At 37.1% G+C, this 15,799-nt stretch overlaps 1 protein-coding gene across 3 annotated transcripts in view; it reads left to right on the top strand.

Annotated features, from left to right (window-relative positions):
* PCDH9 (protocadherin 9) overlaps positions 1-15,799 on the top strand; it is a 942,795-nt gene that overhangs the window by 70,043 nt on the left and 856,953 nt on the right. The window lies entirely within an intron of this gene.

The raw sequence follows: 15,799 nt of genomic DNA, 5'->3' as shown, positions 1-15,799 counted from the left end.
GCCTTTGAGTATATCACTTTTTTTTTTTTTTTTTTTGAGACGGAGTCTCGCTCTGTCACCCAGGCTGGAGTGCAGTGGTGCGATCTCAGCTCACTGCAACCTCCGCCTCCTGGGTTCAAGCAACTCTCCTGCCTCAGTCTCCTGAACAGCTGGGACTGCAGGCGCCCACCACCACACCCAGCTAATTTTTTTTTGTATTTTTAGTAGAGACGGGGTTTCACCGTGTTCGCCAGGATGATCTCGATATCCTGACCTCGTGATTTGCCCGCCTTGGCCTCCCAAAGTGTTGGGATTACAGGCGTAAGCCACCGTGCCCAGCCAGGTTGTGTTTTTAATCAAAACTGAAATATGAAAATAATTTTCTATTGCAAGAAAGAAAACTTATAAAACTTTTGGAGTATTTGCTGTTGTTGCATTTTGCTGTTGTTGTAGATGATGATTTGTTAGTTTGAAATCTACAAGGCTGAAGAGAAATGAATCACAAAAATTCAGAGGAGTCAGAATTTCCCAGATGGCAGAGATGCTCATCTGAGGAGGCTCTTCAGAATGTCGCTGAGCTGGAGTTCTTTGACAATGGAAGAAGTAGGAAACAAGTTCATATCAGGAGTTTCTTCATTTGCATAGTTGCAAAGAAGCCCTTAAAATCTCAGCGACTATGCAAAAAAATAATAGAAAGAAAAAAGAAACCAGCAAAGGACCCTTTCTTATAAAACTACGTATGTTGGCTACATAGTTTAGTTGCTTCTTTATTACAGTATCTGTTTTCTTTGCACTAATTGCTACATTGTTTTCAATGTCAGGTTCGTTTTGTTCTTTTCCCTGAATGAATTTGTTTTTTAGTCAATTACTGAATAAATCTATTCTCTAAAAAAGTATGTTACCATTTTTCAGGGCCAAAAAAGCATTCACCACCTACCCCTTTAGTAATTTCTTCAGTTATCTTAAAGGTTTTAATGAGAATGTTTCAATAAACTGCAAATCTCAAGTAACATTTTGTTTTTCAAAATGTTTTACTCTCCCTTCTGCGGCCCAGCCTGGTTTCTCTGACCTCCATTATTTCCTACTCGATGTCCAAGAACTCACTCTACACTTTTCTTTTTGTAAATTCCATTCCATTTCAAGAAGGGTTGTGAAGGGCCAAGTGTGCCAGTAGTATGCCAGATGTGACACAATACGATGGCTTCAAGTCATGTCATTCTTTGCTCAACATATTCAGCAGTAAACCTTTTCCCTTAGAATAAACTCTAACCTCCTCATGTGGTTTCTATGTTTCTACATAGGGTGGCCCACTCTCCTGGGTTGCCTGTGACATCTTTGTTTTCCGGAACCCGTGAGTCTCAGGAACCCTCCAATCCCAGTCAAATCCAGGCTGTCACCTTATAGGGCAACCCTCTTGCCTAGAGTTCCTCCCACTCAAATCTCTCCGTTCTTGCCAACAACATCCAGTTGTAGGATCTCAAAGAAATCTTCTAATTTTGCTGATCTGCAGTTTATTTACTCACAAAACGAGAGCGATAATAGCATCTCCTTTTATAGTTCTTTTGAAGATTAAAGATAGTGACACTGGGCCAGTGTCTGGCTAATTGTCTGTGGATAGGGTGATACCCTACTTCATTTGGAGTTTGATAGTGCTTTAGTCTACAGGGAGACTGTTATTTCGTCTTTCCAATGAGAAATAAACTAGTATAATTTTAGCATGGTAGCTTATGTATCCTTTGCTTGAGTCATTCAGTGTTCATAAAATTAGATAGTTGTGGTAGGAAATATCATTGACAGCAAGTCCCACTGACTATATCTCATAAAGAGTGAAGCTGTAACAAAACCAATTTATTTGATATCCATCTTAGTCAGTTTGGGCTGCCATAACAGAACATCATAGAGTGGGTGGCTTAAACAGCAAATTTATGTCTCACAGTTCTGGAGTCTGGACAGTCCAAGATCAAGATGCTGGCAGATCTGGTGTCTGGTGAAAGCACTTTTCCTGGTTTGGAGACAGCCACTTTTTAATTGAATAGCAGGCAGAGGGAGAGATTCCCCTTCTACTTTTTCATATAAGGGCACTAACCCACTCATGAGGGCCCTGCCCTCATGACGGAATTACTTCTCAAAGGTTCCACTGCCAAATACTATCATATGGAGGATTTAGGCTTCAACAAACAAATTCTGGGAAAACACATTCAGTCCATAGCAGTATTCACGCTTTAGGGCCTTTCATTCATTGGCATTAAAAACTCTGAAGGTATAAGTTTGCACTTTTAATTTCTGATCTCAGTTTGCAAGCTACATAGATATTCAAGCAATGGATATATGAAATCAAATTGGTGTTTGTTCTATTAGCTTACATTGTATGAAGCAAAATGAGGATGCGTATGTTTATTTTCTTTGGGCCTAAAATAAGCACTAATATCTCTATACCTTTATAATATCTCTCAGGAATATTAGACAGTCTAGTGATACTAATTATGTATCACGAAAGCTTGCATATGATGTACTAAAGAAAAGTATTTTAATTATCTTCTTTTAAAAAATGTGAGATTCTGACATTCAGTTACCTTTGTAAGAAGTTTACTTTTAAACTCGCTCCATCTCATTTGGCATCTAAACTCACCACAGATGCTTTATGATTTTCTGTTTTTAATTAATGTCAACCCCCAGGTTGCAGTGAGAGTTGTCTTATTTCTCTGCCAGAGCCCAGACTGAGAGAATTATGCTGGCAATGAAGAAATGATGATGCCCGTTAAGGTTTCAAACTCAACTTTCAAACTTCCCCCAAAAATCTATCTGCATGCTAGACTTAAAGCTGCCTTCTTCTAAAGGCCCTTCTGATCACAGGAAAAATATATTTAATAAGTATTTTGGCTAAAAATTGACCATAATTCATAATTATATTTATATTTTATTTACTCACGTGTATTTTTTTTCATTAATTCTCATGGCAAGTTTTACTTTCTGTCCATTTCCTATCCAATTAAAAAAATCACTCAGTTACAGACATTTAGTTTTGCATGATGTTGCATGGGTGTGAGAGTCAGTACAGTTCACCCACTGCACAGGCCAGTGCTATAATCATATATATGCCTTCTCATAGAATTTTAGAAAATGAAATGTTTTTAAGCTTCTGGGTAAAAAGGAAATAATAATTCTTAAACTTGCCCTTAGTATAATTTACATCCTTTCATTTAAATAATATTATTTGAGCAGTTAGTATATGTATGTCTTAAAGGCATGCAAATTTTAACAAATGAATATAAGAAAATCCAGTTGCCAAGAAATTTGCAATTTAATGGAGGAGATTTTTAAATTACATAAATCCCGATAGTGATAAGTGACCTACATGAAATATATGCGAACTGTTGAGACAAAGAAGAATGTGAAAAAAAGTATGTGATACAGTTAAGATATATTCATACTCAGGAAGGAGTGTGTTTATCCATTTATTTCATCAATTAATATTTATTCAATATATATTAGGCACTGATCGAAGCAGCAGGGATACAGGGGATTACAGAAAAGATAAGCAATTTATTTTATAAAGCAAAAGAAATAAAGAGGTAAAATATTACAATACAAGTATTTAACAGATGATGTTGAACGCTCTGAGGAAATGTGTTAGAGCGATAGGCCAGAGGGTTATATTGTATATGCTAGTGAAACGGGAAAGGTTCAGTAGTCCCCCTGCAGGGCAGGGGGACCTGCTCAGACCTCTAGAGGAGCATACAGACGGGCAGGCTGTGGGGCTCCCACCCTACAACAGTGTCTAGGGTTGAATGTTTACAGCTGAAGCCCCAGTGGGCGTGTGTTACAGGGTGCTCTCTTAGTTTGCCATCTATAGGCTTGTGTTAACCAGCTCAATTAGACCCCCTACCTCATCTCAAGGACAGAGGGCTTTCTGTATCCCGGGGTTTCTCGCCTTGGTGTACCGAAAGAATAGGATCACATGTGGGCTTGGAGAATGAGTGCAAGCTTTTATTGAGTGGAAGTAGCTCTCAGCAGATAGTGGAGCCAGAAGGGAGACGGTTTTCCCCTGGAGTTGGGGCATTCCACGGCCAGGGCTCTCCTCCCACTGCCCCCGCCAATCTCCGCCTCGTTCCACTCCCGCCTCGTCCCACTCCCACCGGGACAGTGCCGGCGTGTGTCCTGTCGGTGTGCTCTTCTGCTGGCATGGTCCCCTCAACATCCTCTCGCCATCCAGATGCTTGTGTCTTCTTTCATTGATGTGCTCCTCTCTCGGTTCAACTGCCTGTGTGTTCCTATGCCGATATGCTCCATTTGACATCCCCCTGCCTCTGTCTTCTTCTGCTGATCCGCTCCTCTACACATCCAGTCGTTTCTGTCTTTGCCTTGCTAGAGTCTCAGGTTTTTATAGGCACAAGATGGGGCCGTGGTGGGCCAGGATGGTCTTGGGAAATACAACATTTGGGCGTGCAGGCAGGAGTGCCAGGTCCTCATCTAGGTCGGTGCGGGTGGAGCCCTGGCCAGGGACCACACCCTTCCTCTACCCAGCACTCCCGTATCATTTAAAGGGACCATGGTCTTGCCTTCCCAGCACTCCTGTATCTCTGGCATCCTTAAAGATACTGTATTTGAGCTGAGACCTGAAGGATGAAATTGGCCAGCAATGTGAGAATCAGGGAGGTGAACGTTCCAGGCAGGAGGAAGAGCAAGCCAAAAACGCTGTAGCAGGCATAGGTTTTGAGATTGTGTTAATTAATATTCGAGTTGGGTTTCTAAGGTATGAATAGAATTTAGACACCTAAGCAAAAGCCAGATGAGATTGCCACTGCTTTTACTATTATTATTATTTTTCTCACAAAACAGCTTCCTTTTGTTGGTCATTTCAGAGTGAGTCAAATGTTTTACCCCTCTTCGTACAATTCTTAGTGTTCTCTGTATTTCCTTTAGGGTATCTAGCTTCTGTCAACATTGCTAATTCCTTAGAAAACACGGAGGGAAAAGGAGGCTGCCCCTGAGACTCGAAGAGAAGCTAACTTTTAAAAAATCACGTCATGGAACACATCAGGCATCTAACATATGCTCCTTTGTTATTTTAAAAATGCAACAATAACTGTTTTTCATAAGTTTGTTAATTTAAGGTTATGATCCAATTTCAACATAAATCAGTTTTGTTTTCTACACCTCTTTTCCATTTGGAAATCTTCCCATGCTTATGGAACATTCTAACCTCTGATACAGTAATATCAACTGATCACCAAATCTTATAACAAATTTCAAAACCTTATAACAAATTTCAAAACCTTATAACAAATTTCAAAATATTAGAAAAGCCTGAAGCACTGAAATATCTCTGAAAAACCTGAAAAATTTGGAAATGATACTGGAATAACTTGAGCCTGCTGGCCTTTTGCATTCAGTTCCAGACAGTTTTAGTTTGCTTCTGAAAAATAACTGATATAAGTTTAAAATGGCAAGTTGGTGAGAAATTGTGAAATATTTGGTAAGCCAGGATGGAATGACAAAATACAAAATTGAAAACCATCTGTACAGAAAGTAAAACACCTTTGACAAAAGATACACAGTAAGAGAATGTGATGAAATTAGGTAAAAAGAAATAATTATAGGCCGGGTGTGGTGGCTCATGCCACCCACCCACCACTCAGGTGGGTAGATCACCTGAGATCAGGAGTTCGAGACCAGCCTGACCAACATAGCAAAACCCTGTCTCTTTTGCATTACTAAAAATACAAAAAATTAGCTGAGTGTGGTGGCATGCACCTGTAGTACCAGCTACTAGGGAGGCTGAGGCAGGAGAATCATTTGGACCCAGAGGCAGAAGTTGCAGTGAGCCAAGATCTTGCCATTGTACTCTAGCCTAGGTGACAGAGCGAGACTGTCTCAAAAAAAAAAAAAAAAGATTACAGATCAAAATTACTTAACACAACATAAGTTATCAAAAAAGAGAGTATCTTGTATGTGTGTGTGTGTGTGTGTGTGTGTGTATATATATATATATTTTTTTTTTTTTTTTTTGAGACAAGGTCTCTGTCTGTCTCCCTGTAAGGAGTGTAGTGGCAAAATCGTGGCTCACTGTAGCCTCATCTCCCAGGCTCAAATGATCCTCCTGCCTCAGCCTCCCCAATAGCTGGGACTATAGGCACTTACTGCCGTGCCCAGCTAATTTTTGTATTTTCCTAGAGACGAGGTTTTGCCATGTTGCCCAGGCGATCCACCTGACCTCAGGTGATCCACCCACCTCCCAGAGTGCTGGGATTACTGGCAAGAGCCACCACATCCGGCCTATAATCACTTCTTTTTACCTAATTTCATCACATTCTCTTATTACATATCTTTTGTCAAATTCCTGGGCTCAAGGGATCCACCTGCTTCAGCCCCTCAAAGTGCTGGGATTACAGGCATGAGCCACCACACCTGACTATAGAATCTTTTCTTACCTGTTCTAAACTACTGCTTAATTATCTTATATACATGTACTGTTTTTTTGTCTTATAGGAGAAAGAGTTTTTGCCATTTTAAACTTCTGTTTATTTTTATTCTTTTTCCTTTACATTTGTCTTCAGTTCAATTCACCAATTCTCCTTAAGTTAGTCGCACAAAACAATATATGCCTCGAGCAAGGTGCCAAAGTATATGTGTGTATTCATTTTGTGTCTTTTTAATTCTAAGGTCACAAGCCCAGATGAGACTGGTATTGCTTTTGTCATTCATACAACATGATTTCCTTTGGCAATTCAGTTGTTTCAGAGTAAACTACATTTTTCATCAGTGCCTATTAGACTGTAAATGTATTATTTCAGCAAATGGTAAACCTCCTGTAACTGTGAATAAAAGCATCACAGTAGAAACCTCTAAGTTAGCAAAGAGGGTAGATACTAAAGGGTTTTAAAATGTATCTATTTTTTAGAAACTTGCTTAAGTATATAACTTTCATCAACACATATGGAATGCCCTTAATGTGTAAGGCATTTCACACAATACAAAGATGAAAACGACATCCATAGATGTTATGAAACAGACATTTCTAGGTGAGAGGCTCATAATCTGAAAAACAGAAAATATGTTTAAACAAGTTAAGTGTATTGTGAAAAGTGCTGTCAGATACTTGTTTTTAAAATGTCGTGGGCTGGGAGTGGTGGCCGACTCCTATAATCCCCACACTTGGGAAGCCAAAGTGGGAGGATCACTTGAGCCCTGAGTTCAAGACCAGCTGGGGCAACATAGGGAGACCACCATATCTTCAAAAAATTTAACAAATCAGCCAAGTGCAGTGGCACATGCCTGTAGTTCCAGTTCCAGCTACTGAGGAGGCTGAGGCAGAAGGATTGCTTGGACCCAGGAGTTTGAGGCTATAGTGAGCCGTGATCGCACCATTGCACTCTAGCCTGCAGGACGGAGAGAGACCCTATGTTAAAAAAAATTATGAAACGGAAAACTAATTTAGTCAGAGAAGAGTTACAAAGAGGCTGCCTAGACTGGGTCATAAGGCCATCCAGGTATCCAAGGGCAAGCAGGAAAGAGGGAGAAGCGAGCATGTCCATAAACCCAGAAGTGAGAATGAGTGCACGTCCAGGTGGGAGTGATTAGGGCTAGTTGGAGAAGTGTCTGGAATTCTTCACTGGGGTGGGGGATACATAAGAAGGGTCATTACCCTTTATGCATTTTAGAAAGAAAACATTGTTTCCTTGAGGCCTAAGCCTCATTCCTCTAATTACCATCCTAGATTTATTCTAGGTATTAAAAACATAAAACCTTCTCATCTTCCTCATTCTTACTCCTTCAGTGTGATTTTTAAAGAGGTTCGCCCAAAGAAAGTGAGTTTTAAGTAGCAGTAATGATGATTCTTTCTTCACGTGGTTCAAGAGGCTTTACTCTTTTTTCCTAACTTGGAAAAAAAAGTGGGGGCTATTTTGTTTAAAGAATATAAGGATGAGACAACGTGCCTTTGAACAAGCTTGATATTCCTTCCTTTCCACAAGGGCATCAGTCATTATGAGGCTGCAGACATGTTCTTGAGATGTGTAGGTCAGCTATGTCTAAGGGGATTCGATTTAATGAGAGATTGAGAAATATTCTGTTATCTACCAAAGATATGCTGATTTTAACTGATTTACTGTTGTTGAAAAATTGAAGAAATGTTCAGAGATTTAGGTTGAAAAATCTGTTGTTTGTAAATTTTTCTGTATCAATAAGGTAAAATCAGAAGTCTGGCAATGTCATGCTTTTTACTCTGAGCTGTACAGAGAGGCCTTAGGCACAAGTGGATTTCTGGAACCAGTGGATTTCATAAATTTGAACTAAATTGTATCAGGCATGGAGTGCTGCCAAATTCTAATTCATTAGCTCACTGCTTGGCAGAGTTCCGTTTCCTATCAACAGTAAAACACACAGGTTTCTTCTGGGGGTATGGAATGTTCTCACTTCCAAAAGGCAGATTATGCTTTTATTTCATGTAAAATTTACAATTCTTCGAACAAATAGGACACAAAAAGTCTTGTAAGTTCTTCAGCTATAAGAAGATACAATTTGGAGGAATTTGTAAAATACTATTTCAGCTTCTCTCATGTAACTTGGGATGAGAGTTTTATGAGATGAGAAAGTATCCTTAAGAGTCTTTTAGTTCATTTGTATAGTCTTGTAACAAAAAAAAAAATTATCTCTCTTTAGGCAAAATGATGATGCAAGGACCCTGAGTGCATTTGAGCTTTGGTGCCTTAAAAACGAGTGTGGCCTAGAATTGGGTGGAGTTGTTCCCTGCAGCTATACAAGGGCTGATACTTCTTGGGTCCTTTATGAGGCCTCAGAAGCATAAAGTCCCTGAGCATAATGATGTTTCTCCTCTCGATTATTATGTGCCTCAGTTTTGATAGATTGAAAAGATGAATTTTTTTTCTTCCTCTAAGTATAGAGCAAAAGCTTTGCCAGCTTGTGGAAGGGATATATTCCCCATCCTTAGTCACTGTATGAAACCAGGTGCTTGAATCATACAGGATCTTCTAACTCTAACAGTGTTGGATTTGGGAATGAAGCACTACTCTGAGATCTCCTACCTAAGTCAAAACTACGCCTATTTTTTTTCAGGCAAACAATAAAAGAAGTAGCAGCTCTGAGTTTACCAGTAGAACCCAATTCTGTTTTTTGCATTTCAGACGCAGACACCCACAACCAGAAACCCATGAAGAGATGTGCAAAGGCTGTAGGAAATAAGGTCATGTTCTTTCATTGCATTAAACATTAATATCCCTAAAGAGGAACAAATTGGGGAATACAAAAGTTAAGAAACAATTCCATCCCTACTTATCAGTTTGACTTTAGTAGCAGAAAAATCACAATAAATGGCCCTATTTCAAGACAGTACAGAGATAAAACACATGAATGTGATTTTTTTTTTAAAAGGAGTTATTGGTACTCATCAAATGACGAGTTTTGAATAAAATGGCCAAAGAGACCCTCAAGAAGGGGATGACCCTTCCACTGGACTTTGAAAAAGATGGAGAATTTTTCTGGATTAAAATAAGTAAGGGCAGAGGGAACAGTAGCATAAAGTATAATTCATATATGGTGCATGTTGAATCTAGTCTTATGATTAAGACTAAACTAAGGTTTATTTAGGCAGTGGATGGTGGGAAGCAATTGGAAGGCCTTGGGCAGTGAGACTTACAAAGTTGGTTAAACAAGAAAGCTAATCTTGTTGTATATGTAGGTTGGATTAAAAGGGATTAAAGACTAACTGTGCTTGCCAATAGTAGTGCAGTGGAAAGATACAGTCTTCCTGGAGTTCTATTAGATTAGGGAACACCACTAATACCTCTGTTCAAAAAGGGCGAGTACAAGTTACTTTATTTGCCAGTGGTTTTATTGGTAAATTTAAAACAAGTGTATGTTAGTTGCAAATGGTTTTCTAGTTATTTACAAATTATTGTTCTCACTTCTGGATATAATTATTGGCACACGTTTTGGATGTATTGTGTTTAAGAATCACATGACTTAAACTACTTATTATTAGGGCAAAACCAATGGATTGAATGAGGGAACACCCTGGGGCCATTGAAATGAATATGAAAACTAATGATTATATTTCTGATTAACATTTGTTTAAGATGTCCTAGTTTTCCATCCTTTTTACCTACTAATGCAGTCAAAATGTGGCTTAATAAAATTAATACTCTCTATTAATACTGATTTTTTTATGACTTGTATGGAAACCAACACTTTGGGCTTTTTGTATTGATTAAAACTCAAATTATGGGCCAGGCACAGTGGCTCATGCCTGTAATCCCAGCACTTTGGAAAGCCGAGGCAGGTAGATCACTTGAGGTCGGGAGTTCGAGGCCAGCCTGCCCAACATGGTGAAGCCCCATCTCTACTAAAAATATTTTACAAATTAGCTGAACGTGGTGGCATATGCCTGTTATCCCAGCTACTTGGGAAGCTGAGGCAGGAGAATCACTTGAACCTGGGAGGCAGATGTTGCAAGGAGCACTGCACGTCAGCCTGAGTGATAGAGTGAGACTCCATATCAAAAAAATAAAAATAAAATAAATAAAACTCAAATTATGTTTTATTATTAAAATACAAACTGCAAATATTCTTGCCTACCTATGACCTGAAAAGACTTTTATTTTTGAAATTTTGGCTTCAAAAGTGAGTATCAATACCACTAAGAAGTGCTGTAACCTTGGGTCTTGGTTTTTTATTTGCAAAATGGGGATTAAAAATATCGTATAGGGTGTTCATAACGATTAAACATGCTAATTTGCATGAAAGTGTTCAGCTAAAAGCATAGTTTTTAGAACTCAAATGCCATACAAATGTATTTTTATTACTACTGCCATTATTTAGCTTTAAAGTTAACAATCTTAGGGGTTTTTTTAATAGAAAGGAAAAATCTTTAACGTAATTTTTCTTCATGGAAGTTGAAATTGTAGTTCCTTTGTGATCTTAGGATAACTAGTAATCATAAAAAATCAAATAAAAATTCATGACCATTAGCAGTATTTACAGTTTTATTTCCCTTTAATGTTACTTTCTTTTGTATGAAAGTTGATGTTTTGTTCAGATTTGTTTCCTTCCTTTCCTGTAAATACAATGATAATGATAATCACAATAATAAATATTTATCAGGGCCTAACAATGTGCTGGGCACTGCTTAAAATATCTTATTGAATTCTCATCACACCTTTAAAGTAGGTACTATGACTATAAAGAATTCATAAAGAAAATGAGACTTAGAAATATTGAAATTTTCGTATCCAACATGACATGCATAGGAAGTAAAGCAGAATTCCAGCTCAGGCAGTCAGCAACAGGAGCCCATGTCTTTGTTATATTATGCTACCTGTTTTCATACTGATAGGAAAGTTTTCAAGATTCACAAGTTCCAGCAGGCCAAGTTTCTATCTTATCATTTTTTAATGTAATTATTCATCTTAATATTTCTTCAAGAGACCTACAATATCATTGGCATGTAGTCGGTCTATAAGGGCTATGGTGCCATGTAGTAGGTTAGAGCAGGAACTTGAGAGCTCAAATTTGAGCATGAACCTAAAGGTAAGGTAAAAACCTTTGTAAGTTTTGCTCTATAGGTGCCTTACTGTAGTTGCAGCCTTGTAGTAAACGTTTGTTCATTGGATGATTTCATTCCTACCTAGAACTGACAAATTCATATAATAGTTTTCCATCATAGGAATCAAAAACTTAATATAATACATCTTTTAAAGATCAAATTAATGTCTATTTGTTAAATTCATCCTGGGACAGTTTTCAGTGGCTATATTTTTGCCATTTAACATGTAGACTGAAACCTTTAAGAACATGAAACATTCAAACCTCAATCAGCTTTTTCTCAGGGTTTTAATAGTTAATAAAAATGTCTTTATGACATGTGTAAAGAACATGGAGAAGGACTTCAAAGGACATCGAAGAAAAACATGACTGAAATATAAAATGCTAAGTTTTAAATTTAAATGAATATGTTGATTGATGCAGAAAAGTGGTAATTAAAAAAAAGAAGTTGGCTTCTTTTGCCTTCATCTTCTCATTTAAAATTAAAACTTGCACGGGTGTTCTAACCAAATGCTGGTTATTGCATATAACAAGAAACAACATAATTACTTTTTTCTTTTTTTTTTCTTTCCTGTGACTCATTGCACATGTGCATGTTACTGTTACCTAGGAGAGGAACCAGTGTACATCAGCTGTAAAAATCCAAAGAATATAAGTATTCCTATAATTGGTCCCTAACTGTCTGGGGAAAGCTTCTTCACACAAAGAAATGGTCTTGAAGAAATCTTATTCAGTAGTATATTTCCTTCAAATCACAGAGGGGAAGAAAAATACAAATTCCAATTAATGTAATTTTGCAGGATGAAAAAAAAAAAGACATGGAGGTAGCCTTAACATCCTAGATATGCTTATAAATTCTCAAAGCCACTGAGACTTAGTGAATTCTGAGGACATAAAGTATGTTAAAAAGATAGACCTGCATTTAAATGCTGATCTCAACTTTTCACTGGGGACCACTAAAAAGCCTTTCAGAAGAAAAGACCGGGATCAGCAAAACATGAAATAGTTATAGCAGCCGACTTTCTGGGTCTGCTTTATATTATACTTTTGAAAAGGACATTTGTTTAAGGATATGATAGTTTTATCCTGCATGTAATGAATACTCATTTACTGGGATAGGGGATGGGAAGAGAGGAAGGATGGAATGCTTTGACAGTGAGCTCACATACCAAAAACAAAAAGAGAACTGGCCCATACCCAAGATATTTCTTAGCAATTTATCTGCAAAGGCATTCTCCTAATACTCATTGAGGGAATGCATAAACAGTGGACATTGTAAATGTGTCCATGAAATACAAAGAAACAATTTTGGCTATGGAAAAGGTAGTAATTATAGGACAGTCCCCAAATTCCCTGGCCTTATTCCAAATGTACTCAGTCTCAGTTATTATTTCTTCTGGTTTTTCAAAAAATATAACTGGATAGGACACCTTTTTCAAGCTTATTAACACAGCTGTGAACATGAGTCAAAGAGGTCACTTTAATGTAAGGCAAGCATAGACTCTCTCCAGGGACACTGCAGGCTGCCTGAACAGGAGAGCTGAAGACTGGGCCCCGACTGTTTAGATTGTAACCAAACAGCATGTTGTTGCTATTCTGGTAGATACACATTCCCAGCTTTATATCCGTGATGTGTACTTCCTCTCACATTTCCTCCTGCCCCACTCTCACCTCTGCTATTAAAAATACCCTAAGCAGAAAGGAATAATTGCAAAGATAAAACCATTTTATTTTTTTGAAAATTATCTCTCATTCGATAAACGAAGGTCTGATAGAAAGTTTAAGCATCCTAGCATCCTATTTTCAGCTGCCGATAAGAAATTGAATAAAAAAGAAAGTTAAGCCTGAAAATGATGATTTCAGAAGTCTTTTCAGATGAACTGTAATACTTGCAGAATAAAAAAACGCTGTAGGCTACATGAGGGGAGCAGAGAAACGGTCCATTAGAGCATCTTTCCTACATTGTTTATCTACTTTGTATGTATAAAAATGCTTCCACTTGCCTCTGGGCACCTATATAACAAAATTCAGAACCATGAATGAATAACTAAACTTAAAAAAAAGGAAGCCGGAATCACAGTTGTTTCCTGACAAACTAGAATCTCACTTCCTATCAGAAAAGAGAGAAAAGGAGGAAGAAAAGCTTCAATATTTACTTTACGAAAATGTTCAGAAAAAAATAAAACCACTCTTAAGTGGAAGTGTGTTTTGACTGAAGTAGGCTTTTCTGGCAGAGTACTTTTAATAAAAGAGAAAGAAGTTGCCAGTTATCCACAAGCATTGAAAGCATTTCAGAATTGGAACTCCTTCATAACTCCTTAATGTAACCACTGCCGCTTCTAAATGTGAACAGTCTCAAAGATTCCTGGAAAGATCTATTTTGGATAGGGTCATTTGCTGGTTTCTGATGTTCCATGCATATTTTTGTGCACTTTACAAAATTTACTGAGCAGATAATTTTTCAAGATTTTCATTGACACAAATAATGGCAGAAAGCCTGAATCAAAATGTCCATCAGAGCAAACCAAGGACAATCGTCCTGTTGTGTTTATTGTTTGGTTTGGTTTATATTTTAGAAGTTTGGCTTCAAAATTATAGCAATACATTTCACTTGGAGGAAATGATATATATGTGATATTCTTCATTGTACAAATCATCACATTTTCACATTTTTTATATGTGTTTTATGTATGCTTAGTTATTAACTATGTTAAGATATTATAAGTATCTTAATTTGTAATAAGTTATCCTGAGCATGCAGCTTCATTATCTAAATTCTTAGGAAGGGCTTTATTAAATACAGGGATTTCTGTTCTTATTCAGTGTCGTATATAACAGAGAGACTGTTTAGCATGAATTTGCTGGAAACATTTGAAGACATTTCAATGTCATTTTATGTTGACTGAAATGAAACGTGGACTATTTCCTCAATTACCTGCCTAAAACATTCAGCAAAAAGAGACCTATTAAATGTGAAGATTAAAGGCAAGCCAGCTTTATAGCAGACAGAATTAATTCTTAAACTTATTGCCTTGCAAGTTGAGAAAAGGACTTTCTGATTACAGATATTAAGACCCTATAATGTCATCTTTCAAAAGCAAGTGTTAATATAAAATCTTTATAAAATATGATTTTGGTGTCATTTTATTGACAGATACATCATCTCTTGAAGTTTGAAGAAAGTCATTGAAGTGACTTTCTAAACACTTTAGGAAGACTTTTCATTCATTTCACTAGTATATTTTATATCCTATAAAAAATAGTACAGTAACCATCCAGGAGTAATTTGCCTTTTGAGACAGATGGTTTGCATTAATGCCTCCCTTAGTCTTTATCCATAAAAGATTTCTGTTACTTATTTCTGGATTTGAAGCCATACATATGACTGTATGGCTGAAACTTCAAAAGATGTTTTTTTTGTATAGTCTACCATTTTGTACTATAAGACCTATAGAATAAACTATAATGTGGATTATAATAATTTAATAAGGTAAGATTTTTTTCCTATTAAGCATGAATAGTCTCTTCTTGTTATTGAGAAATCATACTTTGTCTTAATTAAGACTCTTGAGCTTCTGTGGTACTAAATGAGGTGCATAAAATCCCTCAACATTCCCATTATGTATGAGAAAGAAAGAACAAAAAAAAATTTGACAAGGTAAAATAATTAATTCAGAACACTTGAAAGAAACCTAAGCATCTTAATAGAGAGACACTTCATTTACAAACATCTTGTTCAGACTAAATCATTAGTTCTTGAAAACTTCCTCTTTGATACTAATATTTAGACAGTCATACAAAGACAGCTTCGGACTCTTATCATGAAAAATGTGTTGAGATCGATGTTTTAAACTGTCATCATTGCATTGTATTATGGTGTGTAATAGATTTTTTCCCTTTAAAACCAGTTAGGAAGAAAAAGAAAGGACTTTCATTCCCCTGTTATTCTATGTCAAATACTAATGATGACAGGGAATCTGAAAATCTGTGAACATCCCCACCTTCCCACGCAGTCCACAGAGGTACTTGTAAAATAGAACAATTTCAGTGGTTTAATGTATACAGGAAATTATTGTAGGAATTAAGGAGGTTAAAGTGACAGGTGGGATTTAAATCACTGACAAACATGAGAGGTTTTTAATTCAAAAGAGTGTGACTGCAGAGACAGCATTTCCCAATTCATCTTGGTTTTCGTATGAAGAAAGTACTTAGTGAGTTACAGAACATTTGTATGTCCTCTTTGCCTGTTTTTCTTCTTAAT

This window comes from Pongo abelii, chromosome 14 (genome assembly GCF_028885655.2).
Source record: "Pongo abelii isolate AG06213 chromosome 14, NHGRI_mPonAbe1-v2.0_pri, whole genome shotgun sequence".
Taxonomy (NCBI): domain Eukaryota; kingdom Metazoa; phylum Chordata; class Mammalia; order Primates; family Hominidae; genus Pongo; species Pongo abelii.
Note: the sequence above shows the minus strand (reverse complement) of the source record. Positions and strands in the feature narration are given on the sequence as shown.